Below are 26,522 nucleotides of genomic sequence, written 5' to 3' on the forward strand. Positions count from 1 at the left end.
CATGAGGTAGCAGGCTTCTCAGCTATGGACTCCCATAGAGGGATACTATGCTGCTACAGTCCCAGTGCATCAGTACCAGTGACCAGGAACTACAACGTGCGAAACTGAGCCAGCTGAGTTTTTTGTTGCGTATTAGTTGACCATCTTCGGTATTTTGTCACACTGAAACGAACCTAGAAGCCAAAACTGTCCTTTGAAATGAAATGTTCACCATTTCCTTATCTTGCTTGGGAACCTGCAGAACTTCACTTCCATCACCTCACACAAACATCTTGGCTTTAAACACTTGCCACGTGGTAGGCCACGGCATGGCCTGTGGTTCTAGCCCCTTCTGTCATCAAGTGACTTCTCTCACGGCATAATGTCTTTTCTGTACTCAGCTCCCCTCAGCCTTCAGATCTCTGCCAAGTCCCACGTGGCCCTTTCTTGCTGTCAGTGTTCTCAGAGTCCTTTCTACTCTGTCAGCATGTCCTCTCACGTGCTTGTAGGATGACTGCCGTTTGATTCTGGGATATCTGGGACTCTACTCAGTGCCTTTGCTATTTTCGTACCTAGCACCTTGGATTGGCACCCAGGATAGATAAGTGTTCAGTTAATTCTTATTAAAACCAAAGGGAATCCTTGAAAATGGGGTAAGCTTAGATCGGAAAGGTAAATACTTGAATCTTTTGACATACCATTGTACAATATATTTAAAATTTGAATGTAACTAGTCGCAGTGGCTGGAGTATGTCTTATACTGGCCCACCAATCACTGAAGAGTTTCTTCTCTGGTTACAACCCTTGCTCTGGTAACTGTGCCTGCTGCTTAATGAATTTTTCCAGAACCCAGGGGCTTAAGATGACCATTTTATTTTGACCATGACACCGTAGGTCAGGAATTTGGGAACTGCTCAGATGGCAAGTTCACTCTTGGAGTTTCTCATGTGGTGGTAGTCAGATGTCATGTTCACTCTGCTGGCTTGCAGCTGTTGTCAGGGAATTCAGCTGTGGCTGTCTACCAAAGGGTCTGCTTGTCCCAGAGCTCTGCCTTAGAGATGGCTCTCCCTAAAGCCCAGCATCCAAGCAGGAGAATGTCAGCTAATGGTTTCCACCCTGACTTGCAAGTACTCAGCACCACCTGGGCAACACACTTGCATGCCCAGCCACACTCAGTGGAAAAGGAGTGTTCACATTTACTCCTGTAAGGATTTTAGAGACATAGTTTAGTAACTACCACACAATTTCAGATAAAATCCAGAAACATTGTTAATTTAGGTGGCAAAAGTTTTGGAGTATATGTTTTACTTTTATTTGTTTGTGTTTTTCAAGACAGGGTTTCTCTGTGTAGCCCCGGCTGTTCTGGAACTTCACTCTGTAGACCAGGCTGGCCCCAACCTCAGAAATCTACCTGCTTCTACCTCTCAAGTGCTAGGATTAAAGAAAGGCGTGTGCCACCACCTCCTGGCTTTTACTTTGTTTATTTAATGTTTATGTTTTCCCAACCATTTGCACATTTCTAACATACCATTATGTTAGTTAATACAATTTAATCCTATATTCTTATGCTTTGTGTTTGAATAATTTTTATAAGGGCTCATATGAAAGCTGTTTCTTCTCAGAATAATTTAATTTTACTGTAGCTGAAATATTCTGGGGTCAAGGTCAACTTAACTATTCTGACTAGTGTTACTTAAAAGCATTTCTCTAGTACAGCTTCCTTTCTCTATATCAGAGTTTTAGTCAGAGTGGTAGTTAAAAGTCTCCCTTGACAATCTTAAGCTTTCTGATACAGCAGATTTTTTTTTTTATCATGCAGATTCTATATGGAACTGGTATTATATTTAAGAATACTTTGGAATTATACCTCCTAGATAATCATTATTAGCTCACTGTTGGAGTTTTGTTGTTTATTGTAGTCCTAGTGTGTGTGTATGAGTGTATTGTTAGCTTAGTGTCTCCTTAAAGAGGTAACTTGAAATTTCCAAAAGCAAGTGTGTTACACTCAGAAGTTGCTTCTCTTTACTTGAAGAAGAGGGACCTATAAAAGAGGGGACCTGTAATGGAGGAGGGGGGTCTCTAATGGAGAGATCTGTAACATAGAGGACCTGTAATGGAGAGGGATCTGTAATGGAGAAGGAATTGTAGAATACAGGCATCTCTAATAAGAGGTATCTTTCCATAGAGGGATCTTTAATGGAGGGAGTCTACAATGGAGGGATGTATTGCTTGCATGATGTAGCCTTTTCCCCTGGCTCAGGTAACTTAATTCAGGGATTAGTCCTTCACATGAATGACTAATCCCTTTTAAAGTCTTCCTAATCTACTGTGCCTCGATACTCTTCTCTACTGTAGAACTGGACACTAATTACAGGCTACCTGGCCAATCCTTTCCCTTTGTGGTATTCACTCTTGCTGTGCTCCCTCATGCGCTCATTGGCCATTCTTAGTCAGTGAGGCTGATTAGCTCTGGCTTGTGTGTGCGAGTGCAGTCGTCACAGCCTTTTCTCCTAGTTTCTGAGCAATCGAAAACAGCAGGGAAATGAGACAATTGATTATAAGATATTTCCCCCTAATAGTTGTAATTTAATTAGTTCATATCTATCTAAGAACAGCTGTCTGATAAATTTAGAAGTGACTTTGATGTGGCCATATTGTCCTACACTCTGCTTGAATATGTGACCTTGGCAGGGAGGCCAGTTTCATCCCACTGCCAGACGCGCCCTGGATGTGGAATGTCCCCATTTAGTAATACTTAATACTGATGTCTCTAAGTGGCTTTTCTCCCTATGTGCTGCCATCGTTTCCTTCTCAAGATTGTTTCTGGAAGAAACACCTAATGGTAGGTTTCCAAAGCTTAAGAAAGGAATAGTCTTTTGATATATTTAACTTAAAATTATGTTTGTGGGTGTGGGTGCTAGCATGCATAGGCATGTACTTACTCTGTGTGTGTGTGTACACATATATACTATGAGAGAGAGAGAAAGAGAGAGAGAGAGAGAGAGAGAATACTGTGTGCTTGTTAACTTCAGAGTTACAAATCTGTGTCATAAGAATACTTGCTAAGAAAAAAACCCAAGTTTACTCTTTCCCAGTTAAGTCTTTGTTTCAAGTGTAGTTTGAATTGATCAAAATAGATAATTCTGACATTTAGTTTTTGTGTTGTCCTGAGTACTAACGTTACTGTGAGTCAGTCTATTAAGTCTATTAAAGCAGGAAGCGCTTACAGGGCAGGCTGAGGAGGGAACGCAGAAAGGGTAGCAAGTCTTTCCTGATTTGTGCCTTGTGTCTGTCTAAATGATTTTCAGAGAGCTTTAGATCTACTTGTTTAAAGACTTGCAAAGTTACTGCTGGATGTTTAGCTGCAGGAGTGGTTGACTGTGTGCTGCGTACTTACTTGGCAGCAGCAACCTTCCCAGAGCCACGCATGGGAGGCGAAAGTGAGCCGAAGGATTATCAAACATAGGCAACAATGCAATTTTTCATCTGTCCGCAGGTGAAATCATGTCTCAGATAGATTGTCGTCAGTGTCAAAATGAACAGAGTGCAGACTCTAGAGATCCAGAGTCATCATCTGCTGACCAAAATTCCAAAACTAATAAAGACAGTTCTATGGCATTGCTTTTATGTGGTTAATTAATTCATTAAACTTAAGATGTTAAAAAAAAAAAAAAAAGTCACCAGATCTCGCGGATCTGGCAGTATCCTTGGTTTGTTACAGTCTAGATGGCCCCTGTAGGTCTGCTCAGAGCACTAGCTAACGAGGTCACGTGGGCAGTCCTCTCACAGGCCACTTCCTTAACCCTGCACGGTCATGGAAGGACCTGCCTGCTGCTGGTCATAAGACCAGAGCTCTGGCAAGGTGGGGGGAATAATTAATTTTGTCACCTTTTTTAGACAAACAAATCACAGATTGAACAGGCAGCCAAGAGTTCCAGATCTTTCTCCAGAGAGGAATCTCACTGTCCAGAGCCTGCTTGTCCTCCACTAGAGGCAAGCTTATAGAGACCGTCCTTCAGTGCGCAGTGGGTGTAAGAGGAGCGCGGGAAGGAGGGACTCAACTGAGGCGTTCGCATTCTGTTAAAATGGTTTCAGAGCACAGGATATTTGAGAGCACATAAATCATCTTTCTGAAACAGGTGGGTCTTTACACAGTAGTCCATGACCAGTTTCCCCAGAACATTTAAAAAATCAACAGGTGAAAAATAAGCTTCCCACGCAAAGATTAGAGTGTGATCTATGAGACTAAATCGTATGTTCCGGATTGTCGGAGACAGCAGTTCTAGGAAGAGAGAGCGGTGTTCTTCGGAGTAGTGAAAGGTGGAACCTGGCTGGTGTCTGTAAAGCGGCTGATGCTGCAGGAGGTGCTAGAAGGAGGTTAGAGTAGGCAGACACACACAGTCAAAACATATTTGTACAAATAGAGAGAAAGTGTCTGTGACCATGGCTGGAGAGGGGACTGACCAGTCCATGTAGCAGCTTCAGAAGAGCTAAGAGCTGGTGAGAGGTGGGGAGTAGAACTAAGACCTCCCCCAGAGTGCAGCCTAGGCTGGAGCCAGGCTTCAGAGGGCTCGAATAGGACCCGGCCTGGCCTTCTTCAGAAACGGAAGGAGGCCATATGTGTGCAGCTGTGGAGGAGGGTACACAGACCAGCCGTGGGTCAGATTCTATGGCTCCTCTGAGGAACTGATACATTATTTCAAGTGTAATGGGAAACCACCGGACCATTTGGTACAGCTGTAGAGATGTCATTACTGTTTTAAAATTTTTTTTTTTCCTTCTGTGTGGAGCATACCCTGTGTTAGAGGGTGGAGAGCAGCAGGTAGGTGACTAGGAGGCAGTTGCTATGACAGCAGAGGGGACAGTGGCTCTGCACCATCATGCACATGCTGCAGATGGCTTGTCTGCATTATGTCTCCCTTGCCTTTTGCCTTTCAAAGGTGTTGGGGGTGCTCCACTGCTGATGCTGCAGTAGCTCTGGCCAGGGCCTGCAGGCACTCAGTTGAAAGGCCTAGAGGTTGTGCAACCCTGTACACCAGCTGCAGTCTTATCTCCCAGGCAACACAGGCAAATGTCTCCTTAACTTGATTCTCCTTCCAGATTTCACCTGTCTAGGATGGATTTCTGTTGGCTGGCTTGTTTTTGTGTAGTTTGGGGACACTGTGTAAAAAGTCATTGCCTTAAAATATAGATGCACAAATTTGTCTATATGTTTTACCGATTATTAAAGCCAATTTTGTGTCGCCTTCCCCTCTGAATGCCTTTTTGTTTATCTTGAAAGGAATTCTTTGCTTAATTTGATGCTCAGTACTTAGCCTTCAGCACCCCGTGAAATAAACAAGAGCTCCATCCTCCTCTCATGTAGATAGCAAAGGTGCCACAGGCCCGGAGGGTACTGGCAGTTCTGTTTCATGCCTGCCCTTGTTTGTTGAGTTGGTTAGCCCTTTGCTTCGCCACGGAATTGTGTTTAATTACCTGTGTTCCTCTTTCTGGTTCTCACTTTTGTAACCGTGTTCTTTTCTGTTCTAAGTCCCACCTCCTCAGCATGTAATGGCCCAGGCCCTGGGGTCACAGCTCAGCCATCCTCAGGAGCGCTGTTTTCATGTGGCTGTCCTGTTCTTTGTTTTCAGTAAGCTGCAATGATAAGAGTGGCTGCTGAAACAAAGGTCTGCTTTGCTGGGTCTGTGCTGAGTAACTGAGGGGCCCCTCCCTCCCACACACTGATTTATTCCCCTCAGTGCTCGAGGATTTCCTCCCATACATTCTATGTTTATTAGGAAACTAGTAGCATTTCAATGGACGTTGATGTCGGTGTGATGTTTTTCCATGTATAAAAAACATACCCCATGTTTACCTTTAACCTAGATCTGTGCTCTAGTGTTTTTGCAGGTCTTTTAGAAGAGTATAAACATGTGCATACGTTTCCCCATCAGCTGTTCAGCTTATTCTGTGTGACTTACCACTAGAAGCAAGCAATTTACTGACAAGGGTTTTACTAAATGTAAGACCTTTTCAGAGTAGATAATGTGGTCAATGAAAGGTACTGGGTAGTGTCCAGGGATACTTCAGTATCTTAAGTACTTATAAAATAATTTTGGGAAACTGAATAGTTTCAGTGTGTTCTGTGATAGCAGAATGTTTCAACTCTACAAGAACTTGGACTCTTGTCTTATTTCACTCTACTTTGGTTTCCCAAATGGCGCCCTTTTCCTAAAGGCCCAGGCAAGTTGCCTGCTCGCATACTGGTCAGAGTACCAGAGCGGTCAGGAACATAAACATTTTTTTTTCTTTTTAGTTTTTAAGACAGATTTTCTCCATGTAGCCCTGAGGAACTTGATGTAGACCAGAATGGCCTTGAACTCATAGAAATCCACCTGCCTCTGCCTCCTGAGTGCCAGGATTAAAGGCTACCACCGCCAGGCTCGCTCTCTCTCTCTCTCTCTCTCTCTCTCTCTCTCTCTCTCTCTCTCTCTGTGTGTGTGTGTGTGTGTGTGAGATATAAGTTTGGGTGCCCACAGAGATTAGAAGAAGGCATTAGATCCTCTGGAGCAGGAGTTAAGGGTAGTTGTGAGCCACTCCACATGGGTGCTTGGAACTAAACTTGGTCTATTTGGAAGAATAGAGTGCACTCTAGAAAACATATTTTAGAATTATTTTTATATGTGTATGAGTGTTGTGCCTGCATTTATGTATGTGCATCACATGTGTGCTCAGTGCCCACAGAGACCAGATAATAGTATAAGATCCCTCGGAACTAGAGCTACAGACCATTGTGAGCTACCATGTGGGTGCTGAGAATTGAACCTGGCTCCTCTATAAGAGCAATTGGCCCCCTTCAGTGCTGAGCCATCTCTTCAGCTTTTAACCTGCACGCTTAAACACCGAGCCGTCTCTCCAACCTTCTACCCTGGTTTGGTCATATTCATTGTAAACAGCGATGAATTTCATAAATAAGTTTTAATCAACTGTATCATGTACTTTGGCCGTATTTGTTTCCCTATAGCCCCCCTTTGCTCTTCCTCAAGGGCATTTGCTTATACTTTTATGTCATATATATGAATGAATGCATATGTCTAATAAGCATATTTCCTTTGCTCTGACATCTGTTGATTTCATAATTTAACCTGGTTCTATAATTTAGCTCTATAGTTATGCTGTACTAAACAGATGTGCAGGTACCTCAGGAATGCTGCCTTAAAGTCCTTTGGATATACTTTTGGGAGATACCTGAACCGTATAGTAGTTGTTTTTAGATTGGGGGTAGCTTTCCTACTGAGGACTATAGTGGTTGCCTTATTTACACTCTCACCAGCAGTATCCAGAGTTTCTTCCTTCACACCCTCCATAGCATTTGCTTTGCGGGTGATGGAAACACAGCGTAGTTTTGATGTGCATTTCTGTGATGACTAAAGATGTTTGAACATTTCTCATTTACTTGATGTCCGTTTATACCCTGGTTTTTGAAAAGTGTCGAGTGCTTTCATTTATGCACTTATTAATGGCATTATTCGATTTGGGCTGTCATCTTCTCATCTGTGTGCTCATCTTGTTTTGTGACTTTGGTTAAAAACCTTCATGAACTACCTTCCGTCAGTTCTCACTGTTATTTCCTCAGATGTGGGAACCCTTTTGAGAAAGTCCTTGTTTATGCATCATATCAGTTATTGTTTTGTTGATTTGATAAAATATCCTGACAAAGGCAGTTTAAGGGAGGAAGGATTTATTTTACCTAACAGCTGGCAGGGAAGTAGGGGCAGCAAGAAACTAAGGAAACTGGTTACAATGTAACCAGTTTGTCAGAAAGCAAGGGGAGATGAAAGTTAACATTCAGCTGTTTGTCCTTCAGTCAGTGCAGAACCTCACCCCGTGGAGTAAGGCCACTCATAGTTAAGGTGAATCTTCTCATGTCTGTTCATCTAATCTACATAATTGCTTATAGACATACCCAGAGCCTTGTTACTAGGTGATTCCAGATTCTTTCAACTTGGCAGTGTAAACCATCATGTGTCTGGACTTGAAATGCTTTCCCCATTTTCCTCTTATGGTTTCAGAGTTTCAGGTCTTACATGAAGTCCCTTGATCCATTTTGAGTTGTGTGGGCAAGACATAGGAGTTTAGTTTTACTCTTCAACACGTGGAAAGCCAGTTTTCCCTGTACCACTTGTCGAAGAAGGTGTCTCTTCTCCAGTGTATGTTTAGACGTTTTGTGGAAACCTTGGTGGATGTTTGATGCATATTTACTTCTGAGTTCTTTGTTCTGATTCATCGATCTATTTCTGTTTTGGTTTTGTGTACAGTTACTCTTGTAATAAATTTGAAGTTAGGTCTTGTGACTCTGTAGTGTTGTAAATACAAATATCTTTGTATTTTGGATTGCTTCAGCTATTCATTTAAGACCTTTATTTTTTCTTCTATTTTTTGTGAAGAATGTTGATGGGTTTATGATGTATCTAAGCAGTTTATGGAAAGCATCGCATGCTACCTTTGATCAGCTTGAGGGCTGTGAAGGGGAGTCAGCCATCTTTCTTCAGTTAGTAGTTTTGGCAAGGCAAGGAAAAACAGATATGACCATCATTGTAAAATAGCTTGTATAGAGTATCTTGTTTTCAGTGAAAAGAAGAACATTTCTTAGGTAGTCGTTCTTCCTTCTCTGCGGGAAATACATTCTAAGTCCCCTAGTGGGTGGCCACCATTGAGGATGGCACTGAACTCTCTGTACTATGCTTAGGTTTTCCTGTAGGTGCATCCATACAGAAAATAGTTTAACAAACTTGGGACAATAAAGTTAATCCTAATAAGATTGGTAGCTTTGTCAACGATTACATGAAATAGTGATAATGGCATAATATTGTAATAAGAGTGCAGTTTCTTAGCATGCCTTAATGTGTTTGCTCCGTGCTTATCATTTTATGATGGTGGTGTGAGATGTTAGCACAGACTGTACATGATCACAAGTGAGGTGAGGCTCCTACATGTATTTCTGTTGTTGTGATAAAATACACCATTGTAAAACAATGCTGGGCAAAGGAGGGTTGTTTTAGGGAAGGTTACAGTCCATTTAGAGAAGTCAGGCTGGTCCCAGGCACAGGCCAGAGTAGGAAAGAATGGATGCACACACTCTTGCTGCTCAGCTCACTCGCTCTACCCTCATGCAGCTCAGGTTCCAAATCCAGGCCGAGTCTTCCCACATCCAGTAACATAATCAAGACAGCCTCCCTCAGACATGCCCACAGGCCAATTTGATCTCCACTGTCTCTTATTGACTCTCTTAGGTGTTCAAGTAGACAGATACGACTAACCGTCACAAGGAGTGACATTAGCATTGTATAGGATTACACTAGCATTTGTAGGCTATTGAAACACAAGTACCAGGTACACCGACTGTTGATCTTCTAACAAAGACAGATAACACATGTATAAGGAGTATATACATGAGACGGAAGTGCTGGTCAAAATGATTGATTATTTATGTGCCACCAGGACCTCATCATACTATTCAGCTTAAAACATGAATTTTCTATTTTTATTTTTATTCAATTGTTCAATGTAAAATGGCCACTAGGTACCTGAAACCATGGAAAGAAGAAGGATAGCTAGAGAAGACTGCTACATTTTCTATTCCCCACACTACCTGCAACACTCTGTCAATTAGTTTATGGACTGGCGTTGAAGGGAAGTGACAGAGTTAGTCCTTGATAATTGCTTGTGTGTCAATGGGAAAATCGAAGGCCTGAATGACACCTTTAAAGAACTGGAGTTTCTTAGCGTGGCCAATGTGGAGTTAAGTTCCTTGGCCGGGCTGCCCAGCTTAAATAAATTTCGGAAGTTGGAAGTTAGTGACAATATAATTTCTGGACGCTTGGAAGTCCTGGAGAGAAATGTCCAAATCTTACCTACCTCAATCTGAGTGGAAACAAAATTAAAGATCTCAGCACAGTAGAAGCGCTGCAAAATCTTAAAAATTTAACTGTGAGATCACAAACCTGGAAGAGAAAGTATTTTTGAACTGCTGTAACAAATCACATACCTGGATGGATTTGACCAGGAGGACAACGAAGCACCCAACTTGGAGGATAAGGATGAAGATGAGGAAGATGAGGAAGAGGATGAATCTGGTCCACCTGAAGGATATGAAGAGGAGGAGGAGGAGGAGGAGGAGGAGGAGGAGGAGGAGGAGGAGGAGGAGGAGGAGGAGGAGGAGGAAGAGGATAAAGCCGGTTCAGAAGTGGGAGAGGGAGAAGAGGAGGTGGGCCTCTCATACTTAATAGAAGGAGAAATTCAGGATGAAGAAGACAATGATGGTTACGTTGATGAAGGGGAGGAAGAGAAAGAAGAGGAAGAAGAGGGTCTTCTGGGAGAGAAAAGAAAGTAAGACGCTAAAGATGTTGGGGAGGAAGACGTTGATTAGACTCTCCTCCAGGAAGAGGCTGCCTGACACTCCTGGGCCCGCAGGAGATCGATCACATTGTCTGTGTTTCTTTATGTGTGATAGCTGTCCTGGTAGGGAGATGATGTGTAACTTTTTATAGGAAAAGTGTGGTTTTACTATTTTGGCCTTACCTTTACGGTTAAAATTTGCTAGTCTGTGAATCATAATGTACTTAGAAAAGAATTCTCATTCATCTTCTCATAGTGAAATTCTCTAGCATTTTGTTTAGATTCTGGATTTTTATAACTCATGCTTAATGTATTAGACATTTTTAGCCCATAATTAAAACATGGTTGCATTTACACAGGTGTAGTTTGGTACATTTCATTCATAATGTTTTAAGGTTATTTACAAATTAACAAATTACCTTAGCTGCAATATGAAATGGCAGTAGTCTTTTGAATGATAAAGCTGTTTTTTTTGTTTTCTGTTTTTAGAGGCAATCCAGATATCCTTAGCTTGAAGGAAGTTTTTTGGGGAGGGGTGAGGGTATCTTAGGGCTTTCCTGTCATAGTTTAGAAAGCAGAGAAAGAGGGGTTTCTTCAGAGGGCAGGTCATGGGCTCAGTTCTGCTCAGTGATGCAGTTCAAGGCTCTTAAGGAGCCTGCCATGTCTAAGTCTAGACTTGCAGTGGAGCCCTCTCTGTGGGTGACTGTGAGCGGGCTGTCGGGTTCAGGTGTGCGTTCCCTCCAGCTGCTCCTCTTCTGTCACCTTCATTGCTTCATTCCTGTCTGCATCGAAAAGAAAGCTTTTTCAACTTAAGATGTCTGACCTGGTGTTTTAAAATAACAAGTATGAACTTATTTATAGAGAAGCCAACAAAGTTGCATGCCTGACTAAAATAAATGTGTAATGAGTTTGGTGCCAGTGCAGGGATCTGCAAAGGACTGACTTTGTTTCCTTATTTCAATAATTGGATCTCCTGCTCTCAGCCCCTAAGAATTCTCTTTGCAAAATAAATGCTTATTTTTAAGAATGAAATTTATATATTGACTTTTTATCAATCATCTACTGTACAATCAACATTAGAGTTATTGAGTTTAAAAACAACACCTAGGCCTCCAGAGAACTATGAAGACTTATTTAGCTTGTGGGCCGTGTTTTCATGCAGATAAATAAGGCTGGGTTTTCTATTCTGCAGACGTTCTGGGTTCTGTTCTAACCCTCTCTGTACTGTGCGTGTGTATACAATATGTTAAGTCCTTAGAGACTTTGAAGTTAATACTTTTGTGCAACTGTATTTTGAATAAAGCCACCACAGTGTTAAACACAAGGACAAGGAGTATTGATCATGTGTTTCTGACTATTTTGGTTTTTTGTTTTTTTTCCTGACTGCTGTAACGTAAGTTTTGCATTGCTTTTGGATAAATTGAAGCATTATTAATTAAAAAAAAAAAAAAAAAAAAGAGAGATGCCCATTATTTATACATTAACAACTATAGGAAATTTTGTTATAGCAGCCTACACTGGCTTAGACAAGTTCTTTGGTATTTTCTATGTTCATTTTAAACACTCAGAAGTATCCGTGTGAAGTCAGATGCAGGATCACTGCCACCTTTGAGATTTTTTTCTAGCCCCATCAGATTCTGTTGCCTGACACAGATATGGTGCCTGACACTGTATGTAACAGTAGCGTATGACCGCAGAGGTGGCTGGATTTAAAATCCCCTTCTCAGGCTGGCTGTTCTATCCACACACTGAGACTCTGGTGGGGAATCACTCATCGTGCGTTTACATTCTGAAAATTAGCATACGAAGCAATGGGCTTCGTTATGGAATGCTTTCCTTCCTTGTGGTTGAAAGCCAATCCTAAGTCACAAAAGTGGAAATAAACATCTTCATTGAAGGAGTACAATCCACGCCACTTTACTCCGTTCCTCCTCTTTTTCTTTTGGGTTGACAGGGTTCTTGAACTTTTAACTATATTGATGTGCAGAGCCAAAGAGCACTGTTCCTGCCAGCCCTCCTCTGTAATCTCTCTTGTTTTAGTTAGTGCCAGGCTTGCCTTTTCTCTCTATGTTGAGAAAGTTGCAGTTTTATAATGGAGGGAGGGCAAGAACTGTCAGCCAACAGACTTCCTCTTTTGATAGTGTCACATACTGATGTGAAATGTCTTTGACCCCTTACTCTCCATGCTAATGTATCTTGATTATTCTATAACCTAGCTCCACGCTAGGAGTTGTGCTGATCACTGTAGAGTCGTTTAAAGTCTTAAAGTCGTTTTAAGGAGCTATTTCTTTGTGTGTGTGAGTGTCTTGCTTGTGTGTAGTAAGGACACCACATGTGTGATGGTGTTCACAGAGACCAAGAGAAGGCTCTGGATGCTCTGGAACCGCAGGTTATAGTTTGTTATGAGCTTCCAGATAGATGCTCAGACCTGAACCCTGAACTCTGAAAGCACAGCAAGGACTCTTAAGCAGTTCCTCCAAAACCTCAAAGTAGATGTGTTTGTTTTTTTAAATTAAACCAATTATTTGTGTAAGAGTTTATTATCACCAGACTGCCTTGACTTTCCAGCTTCCAGTAATGACACAGAGACTTTATTTATGCATGCTTAGGCCTTGTAACTAGGCTTGTTCCCAACTAGCTCATATAACTTAATTAACCCTTTTATTCTAAGTTCTGCCACAGGGCCTGCTAGCGCTCCTTCAGGCCTGGTACCTGTTCCTTCCTCGGTGCCAGGCTGGCAAACCCTGCACTTCTTAGTTCTTTCCATAGTTCGTCTCTCTGGCCAAATGGCCTGCCCTCTCTCTCCTGCCCTACTATAGGCTGTCAGCTTTCTATTGAACCAATCAGAAGGTGATGGAGAAGAATGTTTACAAATATGATGTAGGTGCTGAGGAATTAGAGGAGCAGTAACAAAGTACAGACGGTTCTCATCACTCCACTGACACAGAAATCAATATTCAAATAATACAAAGACAACCTTTACACAAGGCACAAGAACACTATACCAACAGTTCACTGTCTTAGTTAGGGTTTTTATTGCTGTGAAGATAGATCATGACCACAACCACTCTTATGAAGGACAATATTTAATTGGGGCTGGCTTACAGTTCAGAGGTTTAGTCCATTGTCATCATGGTGGGAAGCGTGGTGGCACACAGGCAACCATAGACCTGGAGAAGGAACTAAGAGTTTTACATCCAGACACCCAGACAGCAGAAAGGAGTGGCACTGGGCCTGGTCTGAGTATTTGAAATCTTAAAGCTCAACCACAATGATATACTTCCTCAAAGAAGACCACACCCATCCCAACAAGGCCACATCTGCTAATATGCCACTTTCTCTGAGCTTGTGGGGGCTGTCTTCATTCAACCATTCAACAGTTACCCATTCAAAGCAATTCTCTAACACCCACTCTTCTTCATATGTCAAGGGTAGGCTAACACCTACCTTCTGTGAAGGGCAAGACTGGACATATTTTAGATTTTCCAGGTCAAAAGATGAAAATCAAGAATTTTATGCAGTTACTTTTAAGTACTAGAGGAAAGGTGTAATAGAGTTGCACCTATTCTAGATGTAAAATTAAAAATGATAGTAGTTGCGATATTAACAAGATACTTGACATTTATGATGTTCATTAACTGCTATAAAAAAAAATTTTTTTTTCCAGGAAAGAGTTTGTTTGACTAGTTATCAGTGTCGATTGCGTCAATGTTGACATTTTCCTCTGTATTGAGATTTTTATGCGTTTCACTCTCGAGCATCTTTTTGCACAGACAGTGCCACATGCTGTGTCAGCCCACTGGCTCACGTGGGGTATTCATGCCTCTGAAGTCTTTCCTAGTATTCTCTTAGCTAGAGTGTCTGTGCAGAATAAACAGTGCTTTGCTGTCGAATCCACACTTCGCTGTGCCTGTCTTCAAAGTGTGGAACCTGAAGTCCATCTCCTTTCGTCTTTTGATATATAAAAATAAATAAATAACAACAACAATAATAATAAAGTGCTACAGTAGGGAGCTGGAGGGATGACTGTTAAGAAAGAACCCTTGATGCTCTTCTAGAAGACCTGAATTTAGTTCTGATTTCCCATGTCTGGTCAATTATAACCTCCTATAGCTCCAGCTTCAGGGGGTCCAGCACTCTTCCTGGGCACCTGTACATCTATGCCCCCCAAATATAAGTACAAGTATAATTATAATTATAAGTATAAATAATAATTGAAAAGAAAAGAGTTGCTGGAGGATTAGGCAAGTCCTTCAGAACTCTGTCCAGTTACGGTGTGTCTCTGCTCCTAGTGCTCTGAGCAGCACTTACAGTGTTCTGCATTGCATGTGTTGCTGCGGCTGAGCTCTCTTCTTGTTGCACGGAAGCAGCCAGGGACAGTGATAGACCTGCAGCACGACTGTTATTCTCAGCAAAGCTTCATTTGTGAACATGGACCCGTGAGTCAACTGCGATTTTCGTATTGTGGAATCGCTTTTATTTTTCCAACTACTTGGAAAGGTAGAAACCATTCTTAAGTGCCTGCTCTATACAGACTGGCCAAATGGTTACTGAACTGTGTCCTAAGTCAGTTTTCCCTAGTATTGGAGCTTTCCCATCTGCACACAAACTGGCTCTTGCTCTTTTAAGGAACAGGAACCAGGTGGTGGTGGTGGTGGTGGTGGTGGTGGTGGTGGTGGGGTGTTGGCACTGGCTGCTCCCTTTGTCACAGCTCTTCTCTTCTTTCTAAAAGTTGGCTATTTTCCCCATCGTCTCACTTTGCTCTCTGATCCTAAGTCATCCTCGTCTCTGCCTTCCACTGTGATGTGCTTGTGAGGCTTCCATGGTCTTTCCCTTCAACATTTTCTTCTGTCCTTCATACATTACTTGATTTCCTAACAGTAGTAGAAACAATTGATCTCTTACTCCACTTTGAACTATGTGTGCATGCATACATGTGTGTGTGTGAGACAGAAGAGAGAGAGAGAGAGAGAGAGAGAGAGAGAGAGAGAGAGAGAGAGAGAGAGAGATTTTAAAGATTATTAGGATTTTATTTAATTTAATGTTTCCCCTGCACTACTGGGGATTGAATCCAGGGCCTCACAAATGCTAAGCAAACACTGTACTCCAAACTCTATCCTTTTTGAGACAGTCTTGGTTATGGTTTAGATGAGTCTCCAAAACCTGCGTTCAGTTGATTCTCCCACATCAACTTCCCAAGTGGCTGAGACTTCAGGCCGATACTACCATGCCTTGCTGGGATTTTATATTTTAATTCCTGCATCTATATTAATAGACTATTGGTGCTTTATACCTATAAATTAAGTCATTATTGAATAAATGAAAGATGTGGTTCTTCAGTCTCGATAGCAAAACTTTAAATGCTCTTGTGGACAGCGACAACAGTGTTTGGTAGCACAGGTACAGAACTTGTCCATCACTGGATACAGTGATACTGGACCTTCCTGCCTTGGGCCCTTGGGTTCTCCAAGACCTCACAGACCATGGTCTAAGACACTGGGATCTCAAACTGGTTTTTATGCAAACTCTAAATCAATGTTTGTCTCGTATGAAACTCTTGTCAACATGTTTAACATAGGAATTGTATATGAAGGGATGCAGTAAAGAAACTTTGGACACAAGCACTTCCTGGTATGGTTAAGATCCTGATTGTAGGCAAAAGAGAAAATATCCAGAGCAGAGAGGAAAGAATCAGACTGAACATGGCCAGGGCTATTTGAGAGAGGGGGAAAGAATATTGGGAGGAGGAGAGTAGCAGAGAGATAGAGAGAACGAAGGAGAGCAAGAGAAGAAGAGTGAGAGTAGGGGGCAGGAGGCGAACCTTGCTGTTACAAGGAGAACAAACTGGGAGGAGGGAGGCCTGGAGAGGCTAAAGCAGCAATGATTGTGAACTTGTCAGAATGTAGATCAAAATTCTGTGCTGGGTGGCCAGAGACCCCCACAGCACTTGGCTTAGGTGCGGTTGGGTGTGGCTGCTGGGGTAGTCTAGATCAGGGAGGCTGTCAGGTGGCTGTTTTGGCAGCAAGGCCTCAGGGAACAGCTGAGGGTAACTGAGGAGTAAGCCAGGCCAAGAAAGGGCTGAGAAAAGAGCTTCATGGGCCTGAGAGAATGAGAGTTACGATGGCATGGGGTATGGCTCCCTAGGGCCTTGAATTGGCTCAGTAGAAGCAGGGGCTCTCTGCATAGGTGACCATGAGTCAAAGCCTTTGTTCCATCGCAAGGAGTTTATATTTTATCCTCCAGCTAGTGTGTGTGTGTGTGGGGGGGTGTCACTTAAAGAAATAATACTGTACATTTTAGAAAATCAATCATCTTTGTAGAGCACCAAGGAAGGACTTATAAAGGGAAAGAAGAGAGCCTAGAGAGAGGCAAAATTCTACAAAAGAATGTGATTTCAAAACGTAAGCTTAGGGAAAAAAATAATGAGATATTGTGTGTGTGTGTGTGTTATGTGTACATTGTATGTGCCTTTTCATTATGTAAAATTTAAAACATTTAAAAATAGCTAGGGTGGTACAGTCCTTACATGTCCAGCACACCAGAATGAAAGAAAGAAAACTTCCTGGCATGTCTGTAGATGAATACGTAGTTTCAGACCTTGTTTATATATCTTGAATGTACTAAATTCTGCCCTGCCCTGTATTTTTTACTGCCTAAAAAGGCTACTAACGCTGTGTGCAGCACTGTGTTCCAAATACACTTTCATCTCTTTAGGGTAGAGTTGTACTTGAAGAACTGTGCGCTTCCTACTTGACTCTGGGTTTTATAGCTCTGTGGCTGACTCCTGGCAGCCTCATGGATTTGGATCTAATTGTCTAAAGAGATATCTCTGAGATAGTCAGGATATATTAGAATCTTTGATGACCTGGCCACTTATAGCTTCCTTTGTAAAGCCAGGGTCCTAGTGCTGCCCAGAAGTGGGATGCAGAGTCTTCCAATCTCCCCAGAGATGACGTTACGGCTCTTAGGTTAAAGAGTCTAAAGCAGGATTAGTGGAAGTTCTCGACTGCGCCTGGAACTTTGAATGAAGTTATCTGTGGCTTGCCAGGTGTTTGTGCCATCACTTTCTCAAGTCACATAATTAGATTACTAGACTTTGATTGCTCTTCTCTAATGCCCGTAACACTTTTATTTTGTGGTGTAGGACACATATGAAAGAATATATATAAAATGTACCATTGGAATTTCAAAAACAATAATAAAACAAATGTTTGCACATCTGGTCTGCATAAGAAACAGAGGAGTAACAGATCCTCTGGAAGTCACGAGGGCGCACATCCAACACACAGTCCGTGCTCTGCTTTCAGAGTTAAGCAGCATTACGGATCCTATGAGGTCATATATTAGCAGGATCTTGCTTAGTTAAACCTGGTCTCACCTTGATATGATTGAAGACTTACTTACTATGCTCTTTTTATAGGAACTTTTTTTTTTTTTAATTTGAAGTCAAATTTCAGAGAGTGGGAAGATGGCTTAGTTGGTTACGTGCTTGAAGCACACATGTGAGGGCCTGGGTTCCATCTCAAGTCCAAGTAAGTAACTGAGTGATACCAACTATGCCTACGTGATCCCAGAACAAGAGAGGCAGAAACAGGAGGATCTGTGGGGCTTGCAGAGAGACAAGCCAAGCTAGCCAAATGAGGGAGTTCCAGGTCCAGTGAGAGACCTCAACTCAAAAACTGAGGTGGTTGATTGAGGATGATACTTTCTAGAGGCCTCCAGAATCTGCAGGACTGTATATACAATGCATATGTCCGTATGCACACACCCACACACATGCACGTTAATATCAAACAACATTTCGGCTTTCAACTGTTTGGTGTTGCTTTTGTAGACGGGAATTTTACCTAGGAAAGGAATAGCTCTTTTACAAACCTGTGCATCTTCAGCTTTGCTGGAATCCCCAAAGTGTTTTCAAAGTGATTGTGCCAAAACATACTTGCTCACAAAGCTGACAGATGTTCCGGCCTTTTCCATAGCTTCGCACTACTCTGCGTATTGTATTTTGTTTCGTCAATCTGCTGAAAATGAAATGAAAAAGAACGGTGGTTTATATATGCAGTTCCAGGTTTATGGTGAAGCTGAGCTTCCTTTTTGCTTTTACAAATTACAGGTTATTTATGTTTTCTTTGTTGTACTTTGTCGTGGCCTTTAACCCTTTGTCTCTTGACTTAAAAAGTTCAGTTGCGTTTAGACTGCTAATTCTTGGTTGTCTTAATGTGCCTTGAAAATCTCCTTCTCAGGTTGTGTTTTTCTTTTCCATTTTACTTGAGTGCGTGCTGCTCCTTTGTTTGTTTGTTTCCTTGTTTGTGTTATTTTTTGCTGCTAGACTTCCTTCTACCCAGGACTGCAGGAGTGCTAAGAATCTAGTCTCAAAAAGGAGAATATGAAGATCTACATGTCGCTCATATTATTATGATGTGGCTTCACTATTGACTATCGAGATTTATAAGATATACACAATCTCAGGAAGACGTCTTTGTAGTATTTATACAGGTTTCTATTCCACAAATGGGAACGGCTGTAGATTCTGCTTTTTTTTTTTTTTTTTTTTTTTTTTTTAATTATTGCTAGCAGAAGAGAGTTTATCTTCTTTTAGGGGGTATGATGTTTCTTACTTGTTAAACTGACAAGAAAACTGGTTCTGAACAAACACAGGGAACAAAACCTACTGTTTATTGTTCTGTGATTGGTGGTAGGGGAAGGTATGCCTTCATGTTTCAGACTTTGTGTCTCTCAGTGTCTGTACTTTGTACACCCGGCAGAGTCAGTGCTGCCCCAGCAAGGTCTTCCGGAGAGTCATTCTGATACTAGTGCTCAACCAGTTACCTAACTGTATGCCCCGTGTGACTAGGGACATGCAGAATCATCCTCCAAGTTCAAAGTTAATGTGTTCTTGACTTGGAGTCTATTCTGGTAAAGCTGAGAAAGGCTCTGTCGTCGCTGAGTGATGACTGCAGGCACCAGGGTGGTGGGACAGTGGAGTACAGAGACAAGCGTCCTGAGTGCGTGCAGCTACAACACTTCTATAACCGCACTACTCTAGATGAGCACATTCCTACGACCTGGGAAGAAGCCTGGGCACCTGAGACACTGACTTTAGTCCCTGGGTCACCTGTTCAGTCTGCTGAACAGCTCCAGCCCTCTAGACTAACGCCCTCGTCCTCTACATTCTCGTCGCTCTCGTCTTACCTTCCTGATCTCACTGCACCACTGCCAATTTCCTAATCTCCTTTCCTCAACTAATTTTTTTCAGCAGTGACTCTTTTTACTCCCTTTCACCTGGCAGAATCTTTCTGACGTCGTTGACTCCGTTATTTCAACCACTCTCATGTGGCTCTCACGCCTAACTTCTGTAACTATCCTGGGTAACTAGCCTGGATCCATCTCCTGAACATGAGCATCCCTTTCCAAGAGGAAAGTTTAGGAAAACATTTCCTGTAGACCATTTGTCACAGCATCCTCTAAGGCTGGTGTCTAGTCCTTGCCGTTTCTGTCCTGTAAACAGCACCTCTCAGGCCTCTCATCTCCACAGCCTCACTATCCTCTGCTTCCACGCTTGCCCTCTCGCTCCCTTCCCATGGATTGTTTGTGATCTGAATGCTTCAGCTCCTTCATCTCATTACACACTCCGCAAGCTGCTGAGGGCTAAGGAGGGAAGGAGCTAGGGCCAGTCCGCTGTATTTCTCTTTAAATGCTTCGGAAACACACAAGTTCACCTAGGTCTTCACTCTGCTCACTGCCTGTAAATTCAGGATGCTGACATTCTCCCATACACATTGATTTTTACTTTCCCTATAACCTTATAAAATTTGAAGCGATCATTTTGCAACAGATTTTAAAAAGACTATGAAATTATAAATTTATAACGGACAAGAAGTCTCTGTTCTCGCTTTGGTCAGAAGCATTAACTGGCATGTGAACTGGATAAGAGCCTTTGTGAGTAAACTCTTCAGGATCACTTTGCTGCTTTCTCCCCCACCCCCCAACTATAGGTTGAGCACCCCAATCTGAAAACATCAGCAAATCTGAAATCTGAAAGTGCTTCAGAGTTATAATCGTTTTGAGTACTGCCATATGATGCTCAAAAGGTTTCCGGAGCATTTCATATTTCAGGTTTTTAGACTGGGTGCTCAATGTTTAAAGTCTATGCAAACATTCTAACACTGAGAAAAACTCTAAAATCAGAAGCAGTCTTACTCACGCATTTCAGCAACGGTACATAGACCAGGACAGATCTATCTTTACATATAGCCTGGAACCTGTGATTGGCTAATGGCAAAGTCTTCTCTCTCAAGGTGACTTTGATCATCTAAGAAACGTACAATGAAAAACATCCTCTTATGATGAGAACACGTCAAATCCTGCCAGCTCTTGTCAGCTCTCCTTCTAAATCTTATAGTCGAGTTCTGAGAGGAATTGGTCTTGGGATATTTTATTTTAAAATTCCTCCTGTGGGAACATCATTCCCCTTTTAGCCTGCTTGTGACACCAGTGGCTAACCGCAGGTGGCCAAGGAACTTAGCACTTGCAGCTGTCAGGAATTCAATTCTTCCTTAGCTGCCACTCAAGCATCCAGTTTCACTGGGATGCCTGCTGTAGTGTGAACACACTGGATGCCTGCTGTTGTGTAACACACTGGGATGCCTGCTGTTGTGTAAACACACTGGATGCCTGCTGTTGTGTGAACACACTGGACACCTACTATCGTGTGAACACACTGGATGTCTGCTGTTGTATGAACACACTGGATACCTACTGTTGTGTGAACACACTGGACACCTGCTGTTGTGTGAACACACTGGACGCCTGCTGTTGTGTGAACACACTGGATGCCTTCTGTTGTGTGAACACACTGGATGCCTGCTGTTGTGTAACACACTGGGATGCCTGCTGTTGTGTGAACACACTGGACACCTACTATTGTGTGAACACACTGGATGTCTGCTGTTGTATGAACACACTGGATGCCTGCTGTTGTGTGAACACACTGGATACTTACTGTAGTGTGAACACATTGGATGCCTGCTGTTGTGCAACCACACTGGGATACCTGCTGTTGTGTGAACACACTGGACACCTGTTGTTGTGTGAACACACTGGATGCCTGCTGTTGTGTAACACACTAGGATGCCTGCTGTTGTGTAAACACACTGGACACCTACTATCGTGTGAACACACTGGATGTCTGCTGTTGTATGAACACACTGGATACCTACTATTGTGTGAACACACTGGACACCTGCTGTTGTGTGAACACACTGGATGCCTGCTGTTGTGTGAACACACTGGATGCCTGCTGTAGTGTGAACACACTGGATGCCTGCTGTTGTGTAACACACTGGGATGCCTGCTGTTGTGTAAACACACTGGGCACCTACTATTGTGTGAACACACTGGATGCCTGCTGTTGTGTGAACACACTGGATGCCTGCTGTTGTGTAACACACTGGGATGCCTGCTGTTGTGTAAACACACTGGGCACCTACTATTGTGTGAACACACTGGATGCCTGCTGTTGTGTGAACACACTGGACGCCTTCTGTTGTGTGAACACACTGTGATGGCTGCTGTTGTGTGAACACACTGGACACCTACTATTGTGTGAACACACTGGATGCCTGCTGTTGTGTGAACACATTGGACACCTGCTGTTGTGTGACCACACTGGATGCCTGCTGTTATGTGAACACACTGGATACTTACTGTTGTGTGAACACACTGGATAACTACTGTTGTGTGAACACACTGGACACCTGCTGTTGTGTGAACACATTGGACACCTGCTGTTGTGTGAACACACTGGATGCCTGCTGTTGTGTGAACACACTGGATACTTACTGTAGTGTGAACACATTGGATGCCTGCTGTTGTGCAACCACACTGGGATACCTGCTGTGTGTGAACATACTGGACACCTGTTGTGTGACCACACTGGGATGCCTGCTGTTGTGTGAACACACGGGACACCTGCTGTTGTGTGAACACCTTTAAGTGTATCTCTTCTCCTTTCTCTCCCACTTATAAAACTTTTTTTGAGATTATAATACAGTTATATCATTTCCTCCTTTCCTTTTCTCCTTCCTTCAAGCCCTCCTATATAACACTTCTTGCTCTTTTTTGAATTTATGAACTCTATTTTCATTAATTGTTGGTGCGTGCACGTGTGTGTGTGTGTGTGTGTGTGTGTGTGTGTGAATGTTCCTGAATACATAAATACAACTCACTCAGTGCATATAATGTTACCTGTATATGGTTTCAGGGCTGTGCTCTTCCCTGGGGAAGCCTGTTCTCCAGATCGCAGCATTCCTTACTTGCCTGTAGCTCTTTGTCTAGGGTTGAGGCCCCACGTGCTTGTCCTATCCACGTCAGCATGTCTACAGGTGTCCTTGTTCAGCTCGTGTGTCAGCAGCCATGTTGGTGAGACTTTGCGAATATAACTTTTTGACATTCCCAGGAGAATGGTCTTACAGCAGACCCTGTTCTCTTGGCTCTGACTGTCCTTCCTCCCTCTCTTCAGTAATGATCCCTAAGACCTAGGTGCAGGCCTTGTGTTGTAAAAGTATCCATTGGTATTGGGCTTTAGAATGCTGCACATTGATTGGTAGTGGTTTTCTGTAATAGATGTCATCCACCTCTTTAAATATGAAAACACAGGGGCTGAAGAATGAGATGGCTTGGTGGTTAAAAGTTCTTTTGTTCTTGCAGAAGACCTTGGTGTGGTCCAGGGTCCAGGTCCACCTACAACAGGTGACCCATGATCAACAGTAACTCCATTTCCAAGGGGTCTGATGCCCTCTGGCCTCTGGGCACCATACAAAAGTCACAAAACCTCATGCAGCCACACATACACATTAAATACATTTTAAAAAAAGATTTTAAAGAAGAAAACTAAGAGTCATGGATACCTTTCTTTTACGCTCTAAAAGTATAGCTCAAATTCACGGTTATGTTCAATATGATCTCACCCTACGTTAGGCTCATGGCCTGCAGTGCTGGCTAGGTGACTGACAGAGGCCACATTTGCCTAATCTTAAAAATAAGTTTGAGCCCTGTATGACCACTCTGGGCACTAGATCCAAGGATGAACACAGCTTTGGGAACAAGTTTGAAGCAGTGTTAGATAACACTGGGAAATGTATAGACCTTGGCCTTAACGCTGTAACATATACAAAACCCCCATTAGTGCTTTCCACAGAGTTCACTCTTGTCCCGCCTATACAATTAAACAGCTATAAAGCTGGAACAAATATGTAAAGCACAGGAGATCTCAAATCATATAAGTAACACTGCACATCACTAACCTGAGTAGAGCAATTATGGTGTCTCTCCCTTCCCCAAAAAACCATCAGTGCAGATGCTGCGGTACTGATTGCAGCTACTGATCATGTGATGGCTCAGTTCCCTCGTGCCTTCTCTCTTCCAAGCACTGAGAAACCTTGGTTTCAGTGGTGGGCTTCATTGTTCAATATATACAGTTTACATTCAGATGGCTCGTCCTTTTGGTTGCTTAGCAGTTAGAAGCACAGAACCCTGCCACTTGATGCTGTTACTATGTCCTTACATTAGGGTTTTAATGTATGTGAGACTCAATAAACTGAAGATATAAGCTGTTTGGTATGAAGACATGAGTAGTCCCCTGAAAAGAAGTTTTGTTTTTAAAACCTGGGTTGGAGAGATGGCTTGGCTGTCAAGAGTGTTTTCTACTCTTACAGAGGACCTGAATTTGCTTCCCAGGACCTACAGGATTGTTCTCAACTTCCTGTAAGTCCGTTTCCAAGGAGTCCAATACACTATAGTGGCCTCCATAGTTACTTGCACACACACACACACACACACACACACACACACACACACACACACTCACATTCGGGCACACACACTGGCACATGTGTGATGCATCATTATCTATTAGCAGTGCACAAGCACAGGGGTTTTTATAGATATCTAGTGGTAGGTGTGTCTTATTTATTATCTTTTTTATATGAATATAAAATGACACGAAGAAAACTTTAAAAAAAAAAATACTGGTACTTTATTTTAAAATATCCATTTCAAGAATCCCTAAGGAAATATCATTCCTAAGGTCATATCATTAAATATTTTAGGAATACATTTTGCCTTTCAGATCTGAATTCATAGTGGAAAAATAGACACACTAGAGTATATTTAATCTGAGTATACTGACTTAAGATACATAAGTATTTGCATGTCTGTGTCTTAAGGAAGATATCCATGTTCTGTTGAACTGTAATTACAGCTCAGCAGTATTCTGTATTAATGGAATGGTAGTCCTGAGTGAATTATTTTGGCAAAAAAAGATTTGTATATAAGATACTAGAATAGGCATAAGTCCTTAGACTGCAAGAGAGGCCTGCTTACCTCCCTTTCACTCTTTATTTTACATTTTATTTTATATGTTAGTTTACAAGACACTAGTATTCATATGATATAAGATAAGATATTCATATGATATAAGAGAAATATCTTTCCATGACATAAAATTAAAACTATTTTTTTTTTTGAGACGAGGTTTATCTATGTAGCCCTGGCTGTCCTGGAACTTGCTCAGTAGACCAGGCTGGCCTTGAACTCACCTGTCTCTGCTTCCCTAGTGCTGGGATTAAAGGCATGTACCACTACTGCCCTTGGTAGGCCGTCTCAACTTCGTAATCAACCCAGAGATCATCTCTTACTTATGATTTGACATTTTGCCGAATATTAATTTTAAGTCATCCTTCAGTTTTTTTTTTTTGTTTTTTGTTTTTTTTTTATTGATTAAATATACTCTCCATCTGCTGACTTAGATTTTTCCCAACAGGAAATAAAAGAAGGGAAAAGCATTATAAAAGGCTAGAGTTGTTACAGGTGTGCAGGTCCATGTGAGGTTTTTTTATCTTCTTGTGCCATCCCCCTTTTCAGTTTATTTTTTAGCAGGACTCAATCTCCAGGGGCCTGCTAGGCTGTTACTCACAGTGGAGCCCCAGATGCCTGCAGCATCCTGCGTGTGGAGATTGCAGATGTGAACCACCATGAGGCGTCTCAGGTTTTTGTCATCTGTTTGTGTTTATTCTTCTTTCTGTTCCACCGTGTCACCGAGCAGCTTAGTTTCTGAAGTGAATTTGGCTTTAAGGTTTGTTGGATCACATTTGAAAGTTCTAGAATAAAGGATCCAGTAAATGCCCAGTCCTACACCGATTATTTTATGCAACATAAAATAAAGATTGATAAGATGTAATAATATATTTTGTTAACTAGTAATTAAAATATGATAATAGGAATAAATTGAAATAACTGAGTAGATTCCTTCCTGCTGATTCCTAGAGTTGCAGTCTTTTATTAAATTACTAAGTTGAAATCTGAATCGTAATTGTTAAAATTAGGAGTCATTGTTTATTCAAAATTTACATACTCTACTTTGTTTTTCTGTTGGAAGTTTCCAATTTTTCAGTCAAAGATAGTATTTCTCCTGTGTGTGATAGAAGACTCGGTGCCTCAGTGCGTAGGGTTTGTATGTTTTGTGCTGAGAGGGAAACAAAATGATTTTCTTATGCTGACTGATATGATTCAAGGGAATGATAAGTGAAAAACTGCACAGTAGCTGAAAAGCAAGCAAGAGGGGCCCCCATCAGTTACCCTGACTGAGCAGGCCTCTAGAATTACTGTTTCCATCCCGGTGGGGAGAGGTGAGGGCAGACACCAAGCTCATTCTGCCTGGAGATTTAGCTACTTTTAGATCCTCAGTGTGAAATGAGATTTATTTACAGATATTTTTTATGGACTCCAAACTCCTATAGATAGTCTGGATTGAATTATTTTCTGTTAGACAGGAGACTACCAGAGAGACTATTACCTTCCACTTTTTATTGGATATTTTATTTATTTATAATACAGATGTCCCTTTTTCCATTTCCCCTTCCTGGAACCCCCATCCCATCCCATTCCCCCCCCCTTCCTTTATGCTTTTATACCACTTTGATTACATGCATGTATTCAGGTCAGTTCTAGGTTGAGGGTCTAGCAATACAATAGATGCAAATAGTCAAGGAACAAGCAAGACAACAAACACAAATAGTCAAAGAATGAGTCTCCTCGGCAGGACATCCAGTTCGTAGCTGCTAAGTAGGCGGTGTCAGGCCTGGTGCTGAGTAGTCAGGACCTCCTTC

At 42.1% G+C, this 26,522-nt stretch overlaps 1 protein-coding gene and 1 pseudogene across 1 annotated transcript in view; both read left to right on the top strand.

Moving 5' to 3' along the window:
- Window positions 1-26,522, top strand: part of Rnf217 (ring finger protein 217) — a 116,691-nt gene that overhangs the window by 12,440 nt on the left and 77,729 nt on the right. The gene's annotated exons all lie outside the window — the stretch shown is intronic.
- On the top strand, window positions 9,084-11,711 carry LOC143440539 (acidic leucine-rich nuclear phosphoprotein 32 family member E-like; annotated as a pseudogene).

This window comes from Arvicanthis niloticus, chromosome 30, assembly GCF_011762505.2.
Source record: "Arvicanthis niloticus isolate mArvNil1 chromosome 30, mArvNil1.pat.X, whole genome shotgun sequence".
NCBI classification, from domain to species: Eukaryota; Metazoa; Chordata; class Mammalia; order Rodentia; family Muridae; genus Arvicanthis; species Arvicanthis niloticus.